The sequence below is a fragment of the Marmota marmota genome, unplaced genomic scaffold (genome assembly GCF_001458135.2).
Source record: "Marmota marmota marmota unplaced genomic scaffold, marMar, whole genome shotgun sequence".
In the NCBI taxonomy this organism is placed as follows: Eukaryota; Metazoa; Chordata; class Mammalia; order Rodentia; family Sciuridae; genus Marmota; species Marmota marmota.
The window spans coordinates 11,594,593-11,617,970 of NW_026000168.1; the positions used below are offsets into that span (position 1 = coordinate 11,594,593).

Below are 23,378 nucleotides of genomic sequence, written 5' to 3' on the forward strand. Positions count from 1 at the left end.
ATTAGTAAATGCCTAATCAGTTTGAATTAGCATGTGGAACAGAGACCAAAACCTTCAAAGAATAGTTATAAAACTATATGTACATCATCTTTAAATTTCAACCATATTAAGGGAAGCTGTGTTCCTGTTCATTTCCCAAATGGCAACCAAATGGTCTAGGAGACCTTGGAATATGCCATTGTGTTATAGGCACATATCTTTTCCCCGGTAGCTTAACAAGTCTGGAGACTTGTGTTTATCCAACCAGACTGTTTCAATTTTTTAACTTAATATATTACTAATTTTAGGAGGATGGCGGAGTAGAAATACTCTTGAACCAATATTCCTCTGAATCTCTTCTCCAACTGAACTATTTAGGTGTATTTTTCTTTTTTAGTCTTAAAGTATCATAGTAAAACTTCACAGTTATATGAAGAAGAAAAATAATGTGATTTTGGCACCATTTTCAAATTTAATTGTAGAAAACTGGTTTGCAACATTCTGAAACAAATCTTTTTTTTCTATTTTTGAAAAATATTATATGTTTAACTGAAAGGACTGAGAACATAATGCCCAAAATATAGCAATATGGTATGCTGATTACTTTGAAATGTAGGAGATCAGGAGGTCTCAGAAGCAAGGTGTCTCTGACCTTCTCCTGTCCTCATTTTTCTCTGCTCTGCTTTCTTTTTCCCCAAGGTGGACCAAAGAAACCAGGAACCCTGTCTTTCCTAAAGCAAACTGTGAAGCCTGGAAAGGCTTTTTTCTGACCTATGTCCCCTGAAAATAAGACCCTTTGCAACAGTGTCCCAGAGATAGGCAAGTTATATAGAGAGGCCAAGAACCTAACTAAACAGGTCCTGCTGGGTCTCCCCCAGTGTGTTCCCGTTAGCTCATAGGCTTTCCATCTAATCACATCCATTTCTTTTATCCTTTCTTCCTGATTTTCGATTTTTTCATTTGTTAAGTTTCCTGTGTCACATCAAACTTTTAAAAATCAATGTGGTGGGCTTTTCATTTATTAATCTATATTTTGTGATGGAGAGGTCAGCCATTTTGGAAAAATTGTCTCTTTTATATTCAACTACTGTGGGAGGAGTAATTAATATTTAGATACTTCTTTTTAGCTGTATTGGCATATTAGAGCATGTAGAGTATAAGAAAAAATAAACTAAAATTATACATATGTATGACACATATAAGGCACAATTATATCAATATCCCATTTATATATATTTTTAATAATGATAATAAAAAGTAGGCAATCAGACAAGAGTATGATAATCACAGAACAATCTCAAAAATTTTTTAGTAAGTAATGTCACTTGAAGTATGATGAATAGCTTGTGTTGAAACCTACAACCATAATTGTTTATTAGTAATAGCCATCCTTAAACTTAGTGGTTTTCTTTGTAAATTATGTATTTTAAAATACTTAGGTGCACCAAAAATATTGTTTTATATTTTTATCACTATTAAAAAATAAGTATTTCTACTAGTTTTCCTTTGGGTTTTCATTTTTCAGAGGTAGAAACTGTGACAAATTTTTCAGTTCCACAAAACCAGAACTCGTCCACCATTCTCCATTCAGTCAAAGGCACAATTCATCTATAAAGTGTTCTCATTGTGTGTTTCATGTAGAGAAAGGAGCTAATATGTCGTAAACATGCTGCAGTTATTTTCCATTTCTTCTGGTTTCTGCAGCAATAAAAGGAGGGACAGAGTTAAACATTTATTTACTTGTCAAACTGGATGAAATTCTTCAACAATAAAAATTATATGCTACCTTAACCACTTTAGCAATTTTAGCTATCTAAAAGAAAAAAAAAGAGATTGATTTTTGTTTAGCCACTTTATTTTTTTATTCAGTGGATAGCACTTCTTTTTTTCTCTTCCTAGACATTTCTCTGTCTAAAAATTAAAGGGTTATTTTAAAACCATTCACAGTTTCTGGAAAAACTAGCATTCTTTAGGAAACTAAGCAACTGCTAGCTATATATGAAGGTGTTAAGAGAATAGGTACATTCTATTTAAGTACCATTTATTTATTTATACCAGTGATTGAACTCAGGGGTGCTTATCCACTGAGCCACATCCCTAGCCCTTTTATATATTTTATTTAGAGAAAGGGTCTTGCTAAATTACTGAGACTGGATTTGAACTCGTGATCCACCTGCCTCAGCCTCCAGAGCAGCTTGGATTATAGGTGTGGGCTACCATGCAGGCATATTTAAGTACTTTTTAATGTGTTGGTATTCTTTTTAAGAGAGAGAGAATTTTTTTAATATTTATTTTTCAGTTTTCGGCAGACATAACATCTTTATTTTATTTTTATGTGGTGCTGAGGATTGAACCCAGCGCCCCGCACATGCCAAGCGAGCATGTTACCACTTGAGCCACATCCCCAGCCCTCTAATGTGTTGGTATTTTTTTAGAGAAAGAGAGAGAGAGAGAGAGAGAGAGAGAGAGAGAGAATTTTTTAATATTTATTTTTTAGTTTTCGGTGGACACAACATCTTTGTTTGTATGTGGTGCTGAGGATCGAACCTGGGCTGCATGCATGCCAGGCGAGCACGCTACCGCTTGAGCCACATCCCCAGCCCCATGTGTTGGTATTCTTAAGCCTTTCAGATATTACAAAAAAAAAAAAAAAAAAAAAACCATGAAAATGGGCAGGGCACAGTGGCACATACCTGTAATCCCAGAGGCTCAGGCTGTTGAGGCAGGAGGATCACAAGTTAGAGGCCAGCCTCAGCAATTTGGTGAGACTGTAAGCAACCTAGTGAGACTCTGTCTCAAATATGAAATAAAAAAATAAAGGCTTGGGGATGTGGCTCAGTGGCTTAGTGGTTAAATGCCCCTGTGTTCAATCCCTGGTATTAAAAAAAAAAAAGTGCAAATGGACAATTAACTGGAAAGAGTACCTTTTTTGGAGGGGGGTAGCGGAGGCATGGATGTATGACATCATATTCACTTTTTTTTTTTAAAGACAATTTTAAATTATTTGAGGAAAAAATTTACTGATTCTATAGCTGGAATCAAGGACAGACATCTTTTAAAGTATTCACTTCTCTGATGTGGAAAATAAATAAAACAACTGAAATTTAGACAAGGAGAAAAGTATCTTTCATAGCCAGCAATAGTGATGAAACTTTCCCAAGAAGGATCCTTTCATTTCAGGTCTTCTTGGACCTAGAGGAAGATAACATTTTCTGCAAACAATTTACACTTTTAGACATTTCCAAGATTCTGTGGAATGTGGGTTTCTATAGTTATCAGATATCAAGCCTTATTAATGAGAACATATTTTACAGATTGCCCATGCCATCTGCAGACACATCTATAACTGGGTCAATATTGTTCTGGTTACATATTCTTGACTATTTTCTTTTCTTTCTTTCCCTTCCTCTTCCTTTCTCTTAAACATGAAATCTAGAAGAGTTATTTTTGTGGGAGTGTTTGAATTCTAGATTACCATTATCCAAAACACATTTCCAAATTGACTTGAAATGGAATTTTTGTTCCCAACATTGTCTAAAAAAGAAAAAGAAAAGAAAAGAATGGAAACTACATTATCCACATGAGAAATGTGCCCATTTTCTTTGAAACAAAGAAAAACAGATAGTTTAAATATTATATTTAAACCTGGTGTGGTTACACACGCCTGTAATCCCAGAGACTCAGGAGGCTGAGGCAGGAAGATCACAAGTTCAAAACTGGCTTCAGCAATTTAGCAAGGTCCTAAGCCATTTAGCGAGACCCTATCTCTAAATAAAATTTAAAAGGTCTGGGGATGTAGATCAGTGGTTAAGCGCCCTGGGTTCAGTCCTTGGTAACAAAAATTTAAAGATACTTGGAATAATTGGTGTCCCCCAAAGCTCATGTGTGAGACAGTGCAAGAATTTCCAGAAGTGAAAGGATTCGATTATGAGAGTTGTAACCTAATTAATGTATTAATCCAATGAATTAAATGAGTGATAACTGTAGGCCGTTGGGTTATGACTGGAGGAAGTAGGTCACTGGGGGTGTGCCTTTGGGATTTGTATTTTGTTCCTGGCAAGTGAAGCTCTTTGCTTCTTGGTTGCTATGTTCTGAGCTGCTTCCTCAACTGGGCCCTTGTGCCATGATGTTCTGCCTCACCTCAAGCCCAGAGCTATAGAGTCAGCTGATAATGGAATTAACCTCTAAACCATGAGACAAACTTTCCTCCTCTTTAACTTGTTCTTGTCAGGTGTCTTGGTCACAGCTATGAAAAAACTGACTAAAATATGAAGCTACAACATTAATATTAGTCCTTTACATAAGGGGTAGAGAAATGGTAATCTATGAGCCAAATCAGGGTCACAGCCTGTTTTTTCTAATACCTGTTTCAAATGGTTTTACATTTTTATAGGGCTTAAAAAAAAGACTGATGGAAACCAAATAGCTCTCCAAACCCTAAAATCTATACTCTGCCTGTTTAAGAAAAATTTTTCTCTCCCTCTTTATATATAATATTATATATTTATTATTATATATTTATTTTTCTCCCTCTTTATATATAATGTTTGTATTTATTTATTTTTATACTGACGATTGAACCCAGGGGTGTTTAGCCACTGAGCAACATCCCCCAGGCTTTTTTTTATATTTTACTTAGAGACGGGGTCTCTCCAAGTTGCTGAAATTGGGCTTGAATTTGTGATCCTCCTTGAATTTGGTTTCCTAGCTTCCTGTTTGAGTTCCTGAACATAATCACATTCTTATACAGTACAAATTAAGGGTTCTTTAAAATGGTATGTGCTGTGGGCTTTTGAATGGAATATGTTGCTTATGTATGGATGGAATCTTTTTTTTTTATTATTGGTTGTTCAAAACATTACAAAGCTCATGACATATCATCTTTCATACATTTGATTCAAGTGGGTTATGAACTCCCATCTGCCCTTTATTTTTCACTTTTCTATATTTGATAACTTTGTGATTTACTTCATTTGTTTGAACCAACAGATATTAATAAACCATGTTTACAGGAAATAAAATAAAACCCCTGCCCTCAGTTGTTTACAGTTTTGTGGGAAAGACAGAAAATGAAATAGGCTTGATAATATACTGTCATAGTGAACACATACTACTGTGTAACATGTAGTAGGTTATGGCAGCAGACAAAATCAAATAGCGCATGTTATAGAAGATATTTAGGAGACTTCTTCTCTGCATGCTGGAGGATTTCTTAGAATTTTCTGGATTAGAAGTACAAAAGATGCAGCTCATGAAAAGTTCCAGGAGAAACAGAAATAAATGGTCCATTCTAGAGTAAGACATCATACCTGATTAGAAAATTGTCTCTTTGCATGCAAATCTCTAGCTTCATATAGGTGTGAAGGGGGATCCCTGTGATTACCACCCTATTTTGTTTTCAAAGAAAGATAACTTTCTATTTCTCATAGCCAATCATGCCAGAAATAAAGAAAAAGAAAAGAAGGAGATGTTAGCAAAATACGCATTTTCATGACAGCAAATCTTTACACGTCTTGAGAAGCCCCTTTAAGTAAGAGGTAATTGTTCCATTTGAAAGTAAAGTTCACTGGCAGTGTCATTTTGAACTTATAAGCAATGTCAGTTTTCTTCTCTTAGGGGGTAAACGGTCAGCGGTGCAAGTCTTATCAGCAGTAACAGGGCACCACATGCAAGGGACCTTGGAGACCAAAGAGGAAAATTGTAACTTATTTTTTCCCAGTAGGTAGTTTTATTTACTTGAAAAAGCTCAATGTCTGGTTTCAGTGTGCTTAGTCTAAATGTACTATAGACTTTAGCCGCCCTAAGCCACCTATGACTACTTAAATTTAAATGAATTTTCAGTTAGATTAAACTGGAAATACAGTTTCTTTATCATACTGGCCATATTTCAAATGCTTACTAGCCACATGTAGCTGATGGCTACTGTGTTGAACAGTACAGTTCCTGGAAATTTCTAGTGTCACAGAGATTTCAGTTGGAAAGTGCCGACTTTTCACATCCATTAAGTTCTCTGAATAGCTGTCATTTGCCATATATGCACTCAGACAATGGCTCTTTATAATTGCACTTCAAGGGATAAATATTTGCACTGAATTTCTTATCTTCCCAATAATAAATTCTTCCATGGTTCTCTTTCTCAAATGGGATCCACAACCAGGCAAAGTGGTTACAACCCTGTTTGCTTCTCATTGTTTAGATTTGAAATGCTTTCATGATGTTAACATCAATACTGATGAGTACACATAACTCAACAAATCATGTCAATTTGAGCACAATCACAAAATTCTCGCCAAATGTTTTCTTTGATATTAGGAGGCTGATTCATAGTGGGATAGGGAGAAGGAGCATGGGAGGAATAGACAAACTCTAGATAGGGCAGAGGGGTTAGAGGGAAAGGGAGGGGGCATGGGGTAATTAATGATGGTGGAATGTGATGATCATTATTATCCAGAGTACAGGTATGATGACACGAATTGGTATGAATATACTATGTATACAACCAGAGATATGAAAAATTGTGCTCTATATATGTAATAAGAATTGTAATGCATTCTGCTGTCATATATAAATAAAAATATTTAAAATTAGCAAATAACAGAAAAACCTTTATTATAATTATACTTACTAATAATATTTTTTGAAAAAGTAAATTTTTCTTATATTTTATGTGGTAACGTTTAAAGTGTCAGTAAATTTTGGCTTATTAAGGCAATGCACAACTAATTTATAAATTATCAATTTCCATTTTCTTTCTTAGTTTCCTCTGTCATGATGCTCACAGTTTTGGCCTCTTTCATTACTTACAGTAATTCTCTTATACCAGCCTACTTTGGAGATGTGACAGACTCGAGGGGAAATAGTCAAGGGCCAAATAATCAAAAACAGAAGTGATCATGTACTGCTATTTGATGCTTTATCTGTCAGATTTTACTGGTATCCAACATGTTTAAAATTTTAACCACTGATCTGCTATGTGATAGTGTGTGTGTGTGTGTGTGTGTGAACTATATGGTTTTTGCTATTTAACAATCTAAGACTTGGTCAATATGACTTTAAAGATATTATTCATATTCAACACAGTCAAATTTATAAACATGTGTGTTCCTAGTTAACATCCAGGATTTAGTTTTAAATGTCTGCAATAACAAATGCATAATGTTCTACAGTTGTACTTTGGGGCTCAGTGAATCCTCACTTAACAAGTTGTTATAAATATGTCCCTGAAGAGAGAGCCCAGCTTTTATATATATATGTCAGTTCTGTGTTTCATTTTGTAATTTAAGAAAAGTAGGCTATCACAAACCTTGTGAGGGTGAAATAATGAAAGCTATCATTTTTTTTCTTGTTACAGGGAAAGCAGAATACTTTGATTTCCTAGGAAATCATATCTAAGATAAAATTTCACTGAGTCAGGTTGAGGGATAGGTCATCTCTTATTATTGCTGATGTTATATGAAATCTATTTTATTAACACATTAAGTGTACATATTTATGAGATACACTGTGATTGTTCCATATGGCGTGCCTTGATCCTATTCATTCCTCTTTATTATTAAGGGTGTAGGGGCAGTATTCATTTAATCCTTTCAAGGATAAATTAATTCTAACTAATTTCCATGGGTGTTCATCAGTTTTACTTGTTGTAGACAAAGTGTCCTTCATTGAGAATTAATAGATTCTTAGAGTGAACTTTGAAATAGTTGAGCTACTTGACATGGCATGCAAAACTTGTGCTTATATAGAGTGTGCAGGTTCATATCTTTTGTCATGTGAATCAAGCTAGTTACTTTTTAGATTCGTCCTTTCTGCTACATTCCTGCTACCAGAGTCCTCATTCAGGGCCTCTGCATCTCTTGCTTTGGTGTGGTGGATCATGACTTGTCCTACTAAATAGCCTCACTTACATAACCATTAAAGAGCTCCAAACTACCAGGTGGAGAGGAATATAAGCATTTAACTGATTATCATGTCAGTTCTCTCCACTAGGATGCTCAGTAAATAGATGGCAAGGGAGTGAATGTATGAACAAAGGAATTATTTTTCAGTCTGTTCATTAATTTAAAAGAACTCATTTTAACTCAAACTTGTTTTCATATGCAAACCCATTCAAGACCAGATAATTCAATAGACATTTCTGAAAATTTGCCTTTCTATATTAACTTGTTTGGCAAACAATATTTATGGTGAAAACATGAATCTAATGAAGTCATTATCAGGCTCGTCCCATTTGCAGTCATACTTGAAGAGAATGAAAAATATCCTCTTTTCATAGAGGAGGTGGTGGAGGAATAAAATCAGTGGGTAGGTAGGAAGCTGCACAGTATCCTGCCACCCAGGCTTGACAGCTCTGCTGCCCATGGGTAAAGCAGCTGGATGCTTTTGACACACTTTTCACATCTTTAGAGTGAAGTGATAAGGGCTGGTTAGCTAACTCCAAACAACTCTCACCATTGTGGTACATTTCCTACCAAACTTCCTCCAAAACTTGTTTCTGTTGTTTGAATAAATGGGAAAGAAAAGGGAGAAAGTGTAAGAGGAGAGAAAGGAGAGAGAATGAGAATTTAAGCTACAAAAAATAGAAAAATAGTGGACCTATAGTATTTGTAATTTTGTATTCTACTGTTTTGAGTTTTATTTATTTATTTATTTATTTATTTATTTATTTTGGTACCAAGGATTGAACCCAGTGGTGCTTAATCACTGAACCATATCCCCAGCCCTTTTATTTATTTATTTATTTATTTTAAATTTTGAGACAGGGTATCACTAAGTTGCTTAGGGTCTAATCAAATTGCTGAGACTTGTCTCGAACTTGCAATCCTCCTGCCTCAGCTTCCTAAGCCCCTGGGATTAAGGCATGTTCCACCACACCTGGCTGTTTTGACTTTTAAGCCTAATATTTAGTGACTGCCAAGTACTCCTTCACAAAGAGACTATATTGAACAGGTTCCCCATTTTATTGAGAAGTTTGTTTTCATACAGCTGCAGGTCATGTGGCCTTGAGCAGTTGCTCCATTTGGAATCATTTTCTGATTACTAATGCTCAGGAGTGGAAGGTTCCTGATAGACATCCCCAAGTTTCTGTATCTGTTTGCATTAACAGCAGACAGACTTTAGACCAAGATGCTAATAAATGTTGCATTTCAGAGTGGTCATCTGTAAAGAGATTGGAAACTGTGTAATCATACTTGCGCACACATTGGACCTTCCTCTTGACTCACAAATTTTTTTGAGCACTTGACCATCTGTCCATTAAACCATGGATTCTCTTCTGAAGGGGATCCTGTCAGCTCTGGTGGTATTTCTGACATCAGAGAGGGAAGCGAGTATTTGAAAGAATGTAAATAGAGGCTACATTGGAAATGACTCATTGGAAATGCTCATTGGAAATGACTTGTCTTCCTTGAGAACTTGAACTGCAACAATCATATATAGTAGACTATTTTGGGTTTATGTACAAATTGATATGTGATTATCTTTCCCATGCATTCAAAGCCTTATTTATTTTGACTATATTATTCAGATACTGCTATCTGCAGGGTGCAGAGAAGATACTGAGTAACATGTCAACCTTGACACCACTGTAGATAGAACTCATTTGCTCTCCATTTCCACAGAGTGTGAATTACTTCCTTCCAGGGGATTTCCACTTTAGGTAAATCATTAAGTCTTTCAGGATACCAACAAACTAGTTAGCAAATTCCTCTTCAGTGAACTAAAATTTTAAACTCAGAATGGAAAGGAATAGGTCTGTATTTAATCTTCTTTATTTATATATGACCATCTCAATAAGAAATGGTTAAGGCCATGGATTCTGGAGAGGGATTTCTAGATGCAGAGCTTTTTTTTTCCCCACAAGATGTATAAGTCCTCTGTGTCTTTTTCAGTTTCCACATAGATGATATATCTGATGTATTTGAGGATTGAATGAATTCAGACATTGTTTTAGCCAACTTTCTGTCACTATAACAAAATGCCTGAGATAACTTACATGGAGAAAATTTTTGTTTTGGTCCACAGTTTTAGATGTTCCACTCCAGGATTTTGTGAACCCTCTGCTGGGGATACCAAATGGTGGCAGGGAGTGCATGGCAGAGCAAACTTCTCACCTTATGGCTAGGAATCAAAGGGAAAGAGAAAGAGACCATGTTCCCACAATCCCTTTCAAGGACACATCTTCAAGGGCATACCTTCAGTGACCTCCCACTAAGTCTCACCTTGTAAAGGTCCCACCATCCCCCCAAAAGCCCTTTCCTGGGAAACAAGCCTCCAAAACATGAAACTTTGTGGGCCAATTTAATGTCCAATCTATAGCACTCATATTAAATGCTTAGACAGTTACTATGTTTCACCTATTATTTTTGCCATGTATTACTTTGATACTCATTAGAAAGATTGCACATCTTCCTTCCATGCAGCTGAAACTGGACTGTCCCTATAATACTTGGGACCCTTTGAAATAGTGACTAACCTGGGAAAGCAGTTAATGGACTAGAATTATGGCCATTGGCCATTTTCTTAAAAAAATATCAAAAATTGGTGCTATGAATAATCACATTTACACAGCTGTGTATGTGTGTGTGTGTGTGTGTGTGTTTATGATTTCATTTGAACTCCTAGAAACGTAAATATTTAGGGCCTTAAATTCATGATGTAGTTAATTGTTTAAGCAAGAAAATAGCTACATTGATTGATTCTTATTTGCTTATTGGAATTTGGCTTTGTAGACAAATACTAAGCTACAATTGGGGAAAACTGTGTTCAGTAATTTCTTAGCCTCTTAGCAGGAGGACCTTGGGTGGCACAATGCCTTTTTCTTAGGGTCTTATCCATATTGTGGATTTGGTAGTTTCTGTGATGTCTATGAGAGCTAACATTCTGTGATTGAATCTGCAAGGGTATTTTTCTCATGCTTCAAAGAATGAATTCTGCTTTTTGTTTCTCAGGAAACAAAATCATTATGATATAATACATTTTAGGAAAATTATTCTTGAAATTACCCATTGATATGTATTGTATAAGGGATAGATTATCTAGACACCACCAGACAACAACCCTGGGATAGATCAATTTCCTAATATAACAAGCTAATAAGATAAAATTTTATCAAAAGTAAGTCACATAGAAAATTGGCAATGGAGCTCATATCAGAATACGTTTACTCTGACAATGGTTTTCCCAAAGAGTTTGCCCATTTAGCAATGCTATTGTTTATGGAAAGTAAGTCTAACTTTGGGAAAATCACCTTTTTTTTTTTTTTTCGTACTGGGGATTGAACCCAGGGGCACTTAACCACTGGGCCACATCCCCAGCCCTTTTTATATTTTATGAAGAGACAGGATCTCCCTAAGTTGTTTAAGGCCTCGCTAAGTTTCTGAGGCTGGCTTTGAACTTGTGATCCTCCTGCCTCAACCTCTTGAGCCATTGGGAATACAGATATGTGAGTCCGTACCCAGTGGAAATTCATCTCTTGATACGGCCATGAACTCTATTCATGTTCAGTATATTTTCTACCATACAAAAAGATATTACACTTAGCCTATCATGTTTATTTCTGTGAGCTTATAATATTTATTGCACTGTTGTAGTCAGTCTGGTCTGCTATAACAGAATACTATACATGGGTAGCTTAAGCAACAGAAATTGTTTTCTCTTGGTTTGGGAGGTGGGAAGTCCCAGGTCAAAGGGTCAGCATGACCAGGTGCAGAGTAAAGGCCCGCTTCTTGTTTAGAGACATCTGTCTTCACATTCTATCCTCACGTGGCCAAGAAATAGCATGCTCTTTTGTGTCTTCTCTTCTAAGAGCAGTAATGTCATTATGACAGCTCTACCCTCATGAACTAATTAACTCCCCAAAGCCATATCTCCAAATATTATCACATTGGAGATTAGAGTTGGGGGTGGTTGGGACACAAATATTTAGGTCATAGCAGGTACTTTTCGGTTCTTGAAATAAACAGCATTAGCAGGTCATGTCTTTGTTCAGTAGGAAAATGCTCAGCTGTTGCCCAAATTGAGCAGTATCTCTGCTTCCAGGTGTTTAGTGTCATGTTATGCCTATGTCTACCTGGGGAACCAAGACAGGCTGGTCTAGTCTCAGTGTCACACTTGTCCCAGCATCTCCTGGTTTACTGTTGAGCAAACACAATCACACATCAAATAGCAATGTTTCCATCAAAAATAGACTGCATATATAGGTTGTATCTGAACTAAAAAAAAAATTTCCATTGCCTAGTGACATCATAGTCATCATTTTATCATAGTACAGTATGTTTCTTGTGTTTGTGGGGATGCTGGAATAAACACATCTGCTACACTTTTAATCATATAAAAACATACAACATACAATCATAAACAGTACAAAATATCTGGTGAATAACTGCATTACTGGTTTATATATTTACTATACTATAATTTCTATTGTTATTTTAGATTATACCCCTACTTTAAAAATTGTACTGTAAAGGAATATGTCATGTTATACGAAGGGTCACATTTATAGGTCTCTTGTGTACAAACAGGACATGTTGAGTGATTGACCTATACCATCTAGGTCTATTTACATATACTCTATGATTTTCACATAATGACAGAATCACCTAACGATACCTTTCTCAGACTGTGTCCTTGTTAAATAGCACACAACTGCTCTAAAAGCTGCTCTCCATCTGTGCCTCTCCTTCAAAGTAAAACAGTATTTTGATGGTCCATTGACACATTGATCATAGAGGAGCTACATCTGACGTAGCAATTAGGGTTTAAAGTCAGCACTTAGGGTGAAAACTGAAAATGTCCTTGGAAATCCATTAAGTTAGACATAAGGTGAAGTGTAAATAGATTTGTATGTAGAACTCTAGGCAGTAAAATATGTATGCGCAAAATACAATGTCTTTAAACTAGAATCACTCTCTGCACACACTGCAGAATGCTTATACCCACAGATATTCCCCAAAACCAATGCCCAGTATGGGTGTAGCTGATTCATTTTCTTCTAGTTAGGACCCTACTAGTTAGATTCACTAAAGGGCAGTCAGAGTCACTTGTTGTTTCTCTCCTTCCCTGTTTGTTTCTTAAAATATCTACACTTAGAATTCTGTAAATATAATGCAGAAATGATATGACTCTTATAAAACTTAGGTTAGCTCTTAGATGGATAGAATAATATTTCATAGGTGGTCACTTTAAGGCATTAGCTCAAAAATATTTTCTAACAAATCAGATTATTTATTGAGTACTCATGTTATAGACTGACTATTTGTGTCCCTCATCCTTCCCCCACAAAAAAGAAAGGTTTGTTGAAACTCTGAGCTCCAATGTGATAATATTTAAAGGTGAGAATTTCAGTAAATAATTAGGTTTATCAACAGATAGCACTAGAAAATAGTAAAGAAAAAATAGACTGGTAAATAAATAATCTAGAAATACCCTATTTTCTATAAAAAATTAAATCTACACCTGTAAATACTTAAAAAATTAAATCTATAGTTTTCAAATACCTTGCATGTAGGTTAAATACTTAATTATTTAAAGTGAATATTAAAATTACTGAAATAAAATATAGGATAGTTTTTATAAATTAAGAGTAAATTTTCTTAAATGATAAATAAAGTTATAAATCCTAAATTTAAAAGTTGATATTTTGGTCTACATTGAAATAAAATATGTCCTTTTCAAAAAAAAAATCACTATAAACAACACTAGTTAAGTCACACATCGGGTATAGATATTTATAGCATATATAAACAACCTAGAATAAGTGTTTCAATTTTATAAAGAATTTTTATGTTAGCTCACAAAATAGACAATCACTAATAGGAACATGGACAAAAGATTCAGACAGGTAATTTTCACAAGAGGTCAGAATGAATGGGCCAATAAATAAATTGACATGATGTTTCATTTCACTAGAGTTTGGTGAAATGCATGTGAAAATAATAATCAGATGAGTTTCACACTGACAGATTGGTAAAACATTTTAAATCATTAAAATAATAAGTGTTGATAAAGATACCTAGAAATGGAACTTAATTGTTGTCTGGTTAGGTTTCTAAAACCAATTTGCAGAGCAATTGCTATTATCTAGTAAATAATAATGTGCATATTTTCAACCCAACTTCAACTGGTAATGATTCAGTAAAAAGCCTCTAGTATGTAAGCAAGATAATGCAAACAACTAAATTATGGGGTTATCTGTATGAAGAAAAAATAAGTACAACAGATACATTTATGAGAAGATCTTTCTTTTACTTAATTCTTTCATTTACTTATTAATTATTTGTTTTGCAGAGTCTGCACACTTAGTTACTTATACCAGTACTTCATGTCTACTAAAAAAGCAACAATACTGGGTCAATTATAAGAAAAATAAAAAAATCTCTTTGTACCAATCCTGTATCTTACAGTAAAAACCAGTAGGCAGGCTACAGAGGTGGCAGTGTCAGGGAAACTTCCTACTTGGTGGCTGAGTGCCAGGAGGAGCTGAAAGGAAAGAGAGGAAAGGGAACTTTTAGAGAGCAGAGTCTTGACTGGTTGTCTGGCATTCTCTTCCAATAGAACCTAATATTACAGCTAAAGTGCATCAGTTAGAACTTGATGCATCAATGTAATCAAATCTCAAGTTTAATAAAAGAGAAGACAAAAAGCAGAGCAGAAAGAATAGCATATGTTAGAAGCTTATTTGGTGATGGGTAAATTGCAAATATTTTATATGCACAGTTTAAAGGTAAAATTTTGCTATATGTTGTTTAAAGAATATATTTTGGTAAAAGAACAAAAGTACATAAGAGTGGTAAGCACAAAATTCAGGGGCATGGACAATGGGAGAGGGATGGTGGGTGTAGGGGTGAAATGAGATTGAGCAGCAGATCAAAGAAAGCTACAGCTCTATCTGTGAAGATATAGTCCTTAAAAACAAACAAACAACAACAGTTTTGAAGCAAATATGTCAAATTGAAGCTTCATAGTGGATATATGAATACACATATTGCTTTTTTCCTGAGATAGCTTTTGGCATAGCGAGAATATTTCTAGTATTTAGAAATTTAAAAGTTGTATAGCAGGCACTAGGGGTGAAGCTTAGGGGTAGAGCACTTGCCTGGCATGCACAAAGCCCTGTACTAGGTTCCCAGCACCCTCCTTCCCTCCAAATATTGCCATTGCAGTTATTAGTGCAATATATTAACTTATAGCGCTGTGCCATGGCAGCAACAGAAGAGTAAATTACTCTATCCTAATAGCTCCAGTTACAACAATGGGTTGTTTTAAAATTATGACTGAAATTCACTTCCAAGAAACTCTGCACTAGCCACAAAGCTAAATTCATGACTTTTATATTGATCAGTTTTACTTTGAAAATAATTCAAAGATTAACGCTAGAGGAAACACTATGCAAAGGCTAAGTAAACTGAGAAGACTCAGATCATTTATGGATTCATTGCATATTTACATTTTATGTTTGCAGTTAGAAAAAAAGAAGCTACGCTACACAATAGAAGAAGCATTAAGAAATATGTTTAAAATGTCCTGTTCAACAAAAAGTGCTTTAAATAAACTTAGTCAAGTTATGTGTTTATTTTTAAATCAATAAAGCTGAAGACCTTACTTTATTTTCTTGATTTAGTAAGACAATTCTAGAAGCTTGATATGAACTTTCTGATATAAATGGAAATATAGACAATTAATGGATGAAAAGTTTAATAAGGAACTTAAAAATTTTTGTTATTTAATTTTCACAGTTACAGTTTGGTGCCACTTTATCACTTAGAATAATTCACAACTTTATTATGAAGTATTTATTTGTTGCAAGAAGTATGTTGAGTGTCTACACTGTTCCAGGAGTAGTTCTGAGAGCTGAGTAAGGAGGTATGAACAATGGATCAAAAAAAATGAAAAATGCTTGCCATAATCTGGTGTCCATATAGGAAAATGATCAACTAAAGGGTATTTGTGAATCTTTCTGACTTTAGAAAGAAAAGAGGAGTCTACAGAATGGCTGTCTTTGATACCTTATCATGTCACAAATTATAGAAAGGAAACAAACTGGCTTTTCATTTCTTGTGGATGAAAAAGCTTATCGTTAAGTTTTGAGGGTATGCTAGCTGCAAATATTTTAGATGGAGCAGGAGAAAAAATATGGAATCTGCCTTTTAGTTATTCCAAAATAGCCTCTTTTCTATTTCTCTTTGCTGAGTCTGCTGAGCTTATTATTTGATTGACAGGTTTTCTATTTTTCCCTCCATAAAATTAATGTCTGTCTTCAGAAAAGCATTAAAATAAAATTTAAACCTTTTTTTTTCAGTGCTAGGAATTGAATCCAGGACCTTACATATTCTAGGCAGATGCTTTATCACTGAGGTACACCCTAGCCTCATAAATTGACTCTTTCTTTATTCTTCTTTTATTGAGGTCTTTTGTGTGTGTGTCAGGCATAGTCCCAGGATCTGTGTGTCTACAAATACATAGCTCCTATCTCAGAAAGCCTGGGGTCTATTGGGGTCTTCTGCCAGTGTCACCTGCCACACAGTGGGATAGGTGCTCTGACAGAGGGATGCACATTTCTGAGTAGCAGTTGCTCCCTCCTTTGGGTACAGTAAGCTCTATAGTGGAAGTTATGTTTATGTTGGTTCTTTAAAAACAAGTAAGAGGTTGCCAGATAATGAAGTGTGAGGCTGGCAGTTCAAGCAGCTATTAACAATCTAAAGATTCATAATAATTGCCTATTGCGTTCATTGCTTCTGTGTGCTGTCAACTTCTGCATGCCTTTCAACCTTACAGTCATTCACTTGGCCATTGATTTACACCATTGACCTTCAAATATTTATTGCACTCTCTCTGTTGGCTATTTGCTAGCAATGTTAAGAAAGGTGATCAAAATGGATGCTAGACTTACCTGCATTTTAGATGTCAGCACCAATGGCTAGAATTGCCATTCACATAAATATTTCAGTCCAAAGGAATTGTAAAATCTTTGCATCATTATATTTAAAAGAGTAGCATGGTTTTTACCAAAAATATTTAGTCATATTTTAGAGTGAACAAGAACATTTCAGAGATTTTAGGACATACTGGATCTTAGTACAGAGTTTGATCAGAAGAATGGATAACTAGAATTCTTTGGGGGCTTTATATATCTCCTTGTTTTCAAAATGTCCAAATAATCCCATTAAGTACAATTTTGGGAGAATCCAACAGAATTTTTAGAGATATTATTTTCCTTGCTCCTGGTAGCATGTGTGTGAGGCATATAAAGTTCATGGTTTTCCCAAAACCACAGAAAGAATGTGTAATAGAATGCTAAGAAGATTGTAGCTTTCATTTTAACATGCCCTGGTGTATCTTGAGAAAGCGCTATAATTCATGCATGGTATTCAAACTTTTTTTTCTCTAATACATATTCTTATTATTTTATAATAACTTTTTACTATTTGTCTTTCCTGTAACCAACAGGCAAAGGTTTTCTTTGTTTTCCAGTATAGGAATAAAACTGTGGGGCCATGTATCTACTAATACGTAACTATTTATACTTCCAAAATATGGTAGATTTTGGCAACTATGAGTGTAGTTTTCTTATAACATAACTTTGATAAATTATATTTAGTCAAAAATACAGCATTGCATTTTACTTATTAGTGAAAACATATTCATTTTGGTGTTTAAATTAAGAAAAACTCCTACAAGAAAAGAAAGAACTAGTCATAAATTCAGATGTAATAGTAAGTTTTGGCATGCTATCCCCTTATAAAAACAACCATAGCTTAACACAGGAGAGCAAAATGCTATTGTTGTTGACTTCAAAATGCCACAATAATTGGCAGACAGTGATAGTCACATATTTCAGTATTTCCCACAAACCATACCAACTATTGCCAGTATTATCCAAGGATCTTCCATTTAAGTCATTGTTCATTTTTTACCTAAGAAAGCATCACACAGACTGTTTCCTTATAATGGAAGAACAGCTGATTTATATTATGGGGGGCGGGAACAAATAGTATCCTACCCACAAATCCCAGAGTTCTGAACAACTACTACAGGTTGCTGGTGTTTTCAAGTTTGGGGGAGACTGTCAGGAGTCCTGAAATTGATTTTCAATGCCCCAAGTGAGGCAGTGAATCCTTAGAAGCAACATAATCCAGACCAGAATGAATTATTAAAGGAGTACTGGGGCTATTTTTAAATTGATATATAATTTGCATACAGTTATATATAATTTGCAGGTCTTATCTGCATGGCAGATACCAAAACATATGCAATTCACACCCCTACTGAGGCCCAGAACATCCCATCATGCCAAAAAGTTTCCTTATGTCCCTTTTTAGTCAGTTTGAAGCACCCTAGAGATAAACAGTTGCAGATTGTTTTCCTATTACCATAGTTTTGTCTTACTTTATGTTTTAATGCCATGGGGTTATAAGTAAGCAATTTTTATTCCTTGGGTGTTCAGTGTGGTGCTCTTGAGATCTCTCCATGTTGCTGCATGTATTCAGAGATTGCTGCTTGTATCACCAAGTAGTATTCCATTGTATAACTATACCACAGTTTTTTCTATTCTCCTGTTGATAACCTGGGCTGTTTTCATGTGGGACTGATGTTTTATTTAAAAAAAATTGTCTGCAAAATCTACCATCCTTCCATTCCCTGTTATCCTAGGCCACATGATGAGAGTTCTTCTGGATGTCTAATTTTCCCACACTTACTTCATCATAATGCTAAGATTCTTCTATTCCTCACTTCTCTCCACATCTTTTCTAGGATGTACTTTTATCTGACCCCTTGTGAACCAAATCCCAAATTCAAAGACTTTTCTCCCTTTGTTTTGTGAAGATCAAATCCTGGCTCTCCCTGGAGAACCCTTCATTCTTTGTGGTTTTCTGAATCAATTGTATTCTGATTGTTACCTCACTTGCAACATGCTTAACTGTGGATGCTATGAACTGCATCCTCCTAACTCTTCCCTGGCCCCTTCAGACTCATATTGTCTCGATGACTTATTGTAAACCCCTCTCTGCCACTGGCAACTATTATCTCTTGTGCTCATTTATATTTATATTCTGAAATCTTAAATCTGGCTTCATCTCTGTTTGAAGCCCTACCATGTTCTTATATAATTTCATTGTATTTTGCTGATATGGAATGCCTTTAACCTCCCTTGTGTCTAATACCCACTATCAGCTGAGAGGTTGGTACAATTACTCATTAACTAGAACCACCTCTGGCACCATGAATTCAGACAGCCCACCATCTGGCTGCAGAGTTCTATTCTTCTAACCCTCGCCTTCATTAACTCCCCACAGCAACATACAACACACAGTTTCATGAAGATATTATTCCTTGGCCAATGTAATATTTTTCTGTCACTGCCTTAGTTTATTTTGTGTTGCTACGACAAACTAATTGAAACAGGATACTTCCTAAGGAAAATAGGTTAATTTCAGCTTAGGATTCTTGTAAATCCAAATATCATGGCATCAGTGTCTAGAGAGGATGCCCTGGCTAGTATGACAAAGAAACAAAAAGGCAACTGGCCACGTACAGAAGGGGCTAAATTATGTGGGGTGATCTTACTTTATAACTAACCCAATCCCATGAGAACTTCACTCATCCTTTCCAAGAGTGGTGCCCCATGACATAATTACCTTACATTAGGCCCCGCCTCTTAAAGATCCCATCACCTTTGATACCATGATATTGCAGGGCAACATGAGTTTTGGCAGGGACAAACCACATGCAAACCATAACACTCCCCTACTGTTATTAACTCCAAACCCTGCAATCCTGCATATTTTCCATGACTTATTATTACCTTTACCTAACTCTTTTGCTTCATTGGGCCTTTATTATATATAACTAGATAAACCTTGACCTAGGAATTTTCTGGTTTCCAATTTTCCCTGGGGCCTTTCCCTGGAATCCTGAAAGCTACTGGACAATTTTACATAACTGTGAAGAAGTTGTCCATGTTTTATTCCTTCAGTGCACCCATCTCCTCAACTACTGCAAACTCTGGGTGCCTCCTTGGACTTTTACTCCATTCTCTAGGGTAGACAATTAAAGCTCTTTCAGCTCTTCTGTTTTATTATTTGTAAAAGGAGAATTTTTTTAAAAGCACCTGCATCATCTAATAAGTTCTTCTCTTTTTATGTTACAAATATTCTCTGTACTATGTTCCTCTTAGTTATCATTTATGCGATTACTGACATCACCTTTACACATCCAGACTGCATCCCCATACATACCCAACAATCAATGGGAAATCTCCACATAGCAGTCCCATATCAACTTTAGATTTGCCATGTGTAAGGTGCCATGTACAAAACTGAATTCATCTACTGTCTCTTGCCACAGACATGCTTTTAGTCCTGGGTGCATTATTGGTACTAGTACACACCATTCAAAACAACTCAATCAACTTGGTACCTTTGAGTGATAAGGAAGGTGCCAAATATTATAGATGTAAGGGACTTCATTTTGGAGGAATTAATAGTTTAGTCATTTTTCCAAGCAAATCCCATCCTGGAGTTCTCTTCTCCCTCCTACCCAGATTCCCCCAAACTGTATATCTTTCAAAATCATTATGTCCTCTTGATTCTTTATAATCTCTGGAACCTATCCCTTCCTGTGTTTGTTATCTTTATTGATGTCCTTGTTAAAATCTCCATCCTTCTTTCCGGGACTCCCACAGAGAGAGTAGTATTATAAGAAACTGAAGACACAATGCCTTGGGTGCAGAAATAAGTGAGAGGTAGATTTTGATTAGATGATCTTAGACTTTACTTAACTGTGTGCTGAGTCCCTGCTAGGTATAAATCAAATCTATTAAGGTAGCAGAGCAGAAATGTAATTTTTTGATCAACTAAGTAGAGAACATTATGGGAAAATTTCTCAAATAATACCTGTTTAATCCATACATTTCCCTTTGATCAGTTAATTATTTGCCAATCTCCTAAATAGATTGTTATTTGAATACTCATTTTGATTCACCTTGATTGCATCTCAAGCTTATTGTCCCCGGAGATTCTTATTTCCCTGGTTTCAGGCTATCTTGGCATAGATGTTTGTAAAGTGCGCCTTTTCCAGCTGCTGTTGCTCTATCTCCATCTCCCATAGGCACCAAATTCTACACTTGAAGATCTGTTCACTCTGCTTAGTTTAAATTAAGGAGATTGCTTTATTTGGCTTTTCAGGCCCACTGCATCACAAAATGTTATCTCCTTTCCTGCTAACAGACAGCTCAAGACTCCTAGGAGCCTTCATTTTTGTGCCCTGAGAAGGGAATCTATCTGGCATTCTGGATTGGAGGATAAAGAGGAAGTAGCAAGCCCAGTTTTGTCTGTGGCTCTAGGGTACATTCTCAAATCCAGTTGGGTTAAGTATTGAATTTTTTTTTTTTAAGGGATGGGACACTTCTTTTATGTTGCTCACTGTTTCACTGGGGTTTGAATTCTGGGGACACGTAAGCTTCACTCCATTTCTCCTCCATATTCTGAACAATTTGGGCCCCATGGCAAGGGAAGCTGAAGGTCAGAGCTGCAGTTAGAATTAGGGAGTGAGAAGGAAAGAGGAAGAAAAAGTAACTAATCATGGTGAACGTCCCCTCAAAGATTTTACCTCCTTCCCAGATGGGACACATGGCTGCCACATCCTTGGTGACTGATATCTATTTAATCTGCATTTACCTGAACAGCAACTTCATGCTGAGGATTATTGAGGCATCAGAGTTACCACAAACACAGGAACCAATTCCCTGGTTTAACGGTGCTTTTCTATTTATCTAAAAAGGACAGATTATATATGAAATAATATTCTGGCTATATAAATTATTAACTATGATAAAATACACAGGGTTGATTATTTTCTTAATTATTTATCATGAGAGGTCTCAATAAACATTTTATGAGCATCATTTCCTACCATGGAGTCAGAGCAGTCAGAAGAGCACTTTTATGTATTATCTCAATTTTACTTGATTATGGTATTTTTATTTTAGTATTTTTATAAAACATAGAGCAATTATTTTTAACCAAATATAATGAGTTCACTCTGCATGGATAAATATTTTAAAGGCTTAAAAAAACAATTCAAAAAGATTATGAAATCTTTTCTGAATTAATGCAAAGTACATAGTGTTTATTTCAGATCTAATAAGGATTAGGAGTTAAAAACTAATTTAAGTCCAGGAACTACTATCTTTTGACTTTTTGACTCTTAAGAGTTTTAATTTTTTGAATGCTTTTTAAATTTTTTACTTGTCTGGGTTTTGGAGAAATTCATAGTATTTTGATGAAGTTTATACAAGATTGTGGAGGTGAAGAACTAAGCTGGGGTATAATTTCTGTTTAGTAAGTGTCATCCCTTCCTCTTCTGTCCTGTGGCCCATTAAAATGGGCCCTTACATTCATTCACTTGATGATGTTTAAACAGCTGTAGCTTCTCAGATCAGAAAAAAAATAGAAGTTTCACCTGGATTCTGCAAAACTGGATTTTACAAACTGTAAATCATATTTAAAACAATTTTGCCAAGTCTTTGCAGAATGCAGAGAATGCAATACCATAACCAAACTATTTGAAATTCTAACTAAAAGAAGACATTTCTAACATGCAAATTGCTGACATTTGCCAATATATTAGCAAAATGCCAGTGTTGCCAGAGGGAATTTGTCTGTAAATGTTCCACATAATGTTCAAATAATGAATTCCTTGTATTGAACAACTTGAAAACATAATTTCTAGTTGTGGAATCCCAAGGTTTTGCCTACCTATTTAATAAACACTTCTTGATCCTTTATGTGGAAAGAGGTAAGTCTCTTTTAGTTGGAATTATTTGTGATACTCATCCAATTCATAATTCAAAATTCATTGAGAATGTATCTTACAATTTCAGACATAAACTTTATCTTTTTAATTTTTTTTATATATGATAGTGGAATGCATTACAATTCATATTGTGCTGTATATGTGAAAACCTTATTTTATGGTATATCACAGATTAAGTAATAAAGATATATATGGTTTTAGATCATCCACCAAACTCTAAAAGTGACAGTTATTGACTCTTTATCTTCTGGACATTGTTCTAGGGTCTGTTGCATAGTTTAATCCTCCAATAATCTTCATTTTGACATTGGAGAAATTTTCACTTAAGCAATTGATTGTCCTAAGATCAAACGCATATAAAATAGTAGAAATAAAATAGAAATCCTAAGTTCCACAGTTTTTTTTTTTTCCTGGCAAATTCTCCAGAAAGTACTTACAGCAAGTACTTACATCAGAGGTCCCTAAGGTAAGTCAACTCCAAAGGTCAAAATGTAAAAACATTCAATTCAGCAAAACTATGTAGAGCTTGCAATAGTCTCTTCTCTGAGACAAGCCAGATTAGAGACCTTTGTCCTAGGTCTCAGCCC

The 23,378-nt window shown here is 35.3% G+C and overlaps 1 long non-coding RNA gene across 1 annotated transcript; it reads right to left on the reverse strand.

The window, feature by feature from the left end:
- Nucleotides 1–1,463: 1,463 nt before the first annotated feature.
- LOC107150175 lies at nucleotides 1,464–5,636 on the reverse strand. Its single transcript, XR_001504545.1, has 2 exons — nucleotides 5,547–5,636; nucleotides 1,464–1,677 (listed from the first exon to the last, which is right to left on the reverse strand). It is a non-coding gene; the product is annotated as an uncharacterized LOC107150175 (long non-coding RNA).
- Nucleotides 5,637–23,378: the final 17,742 nt, after the last annotated feature.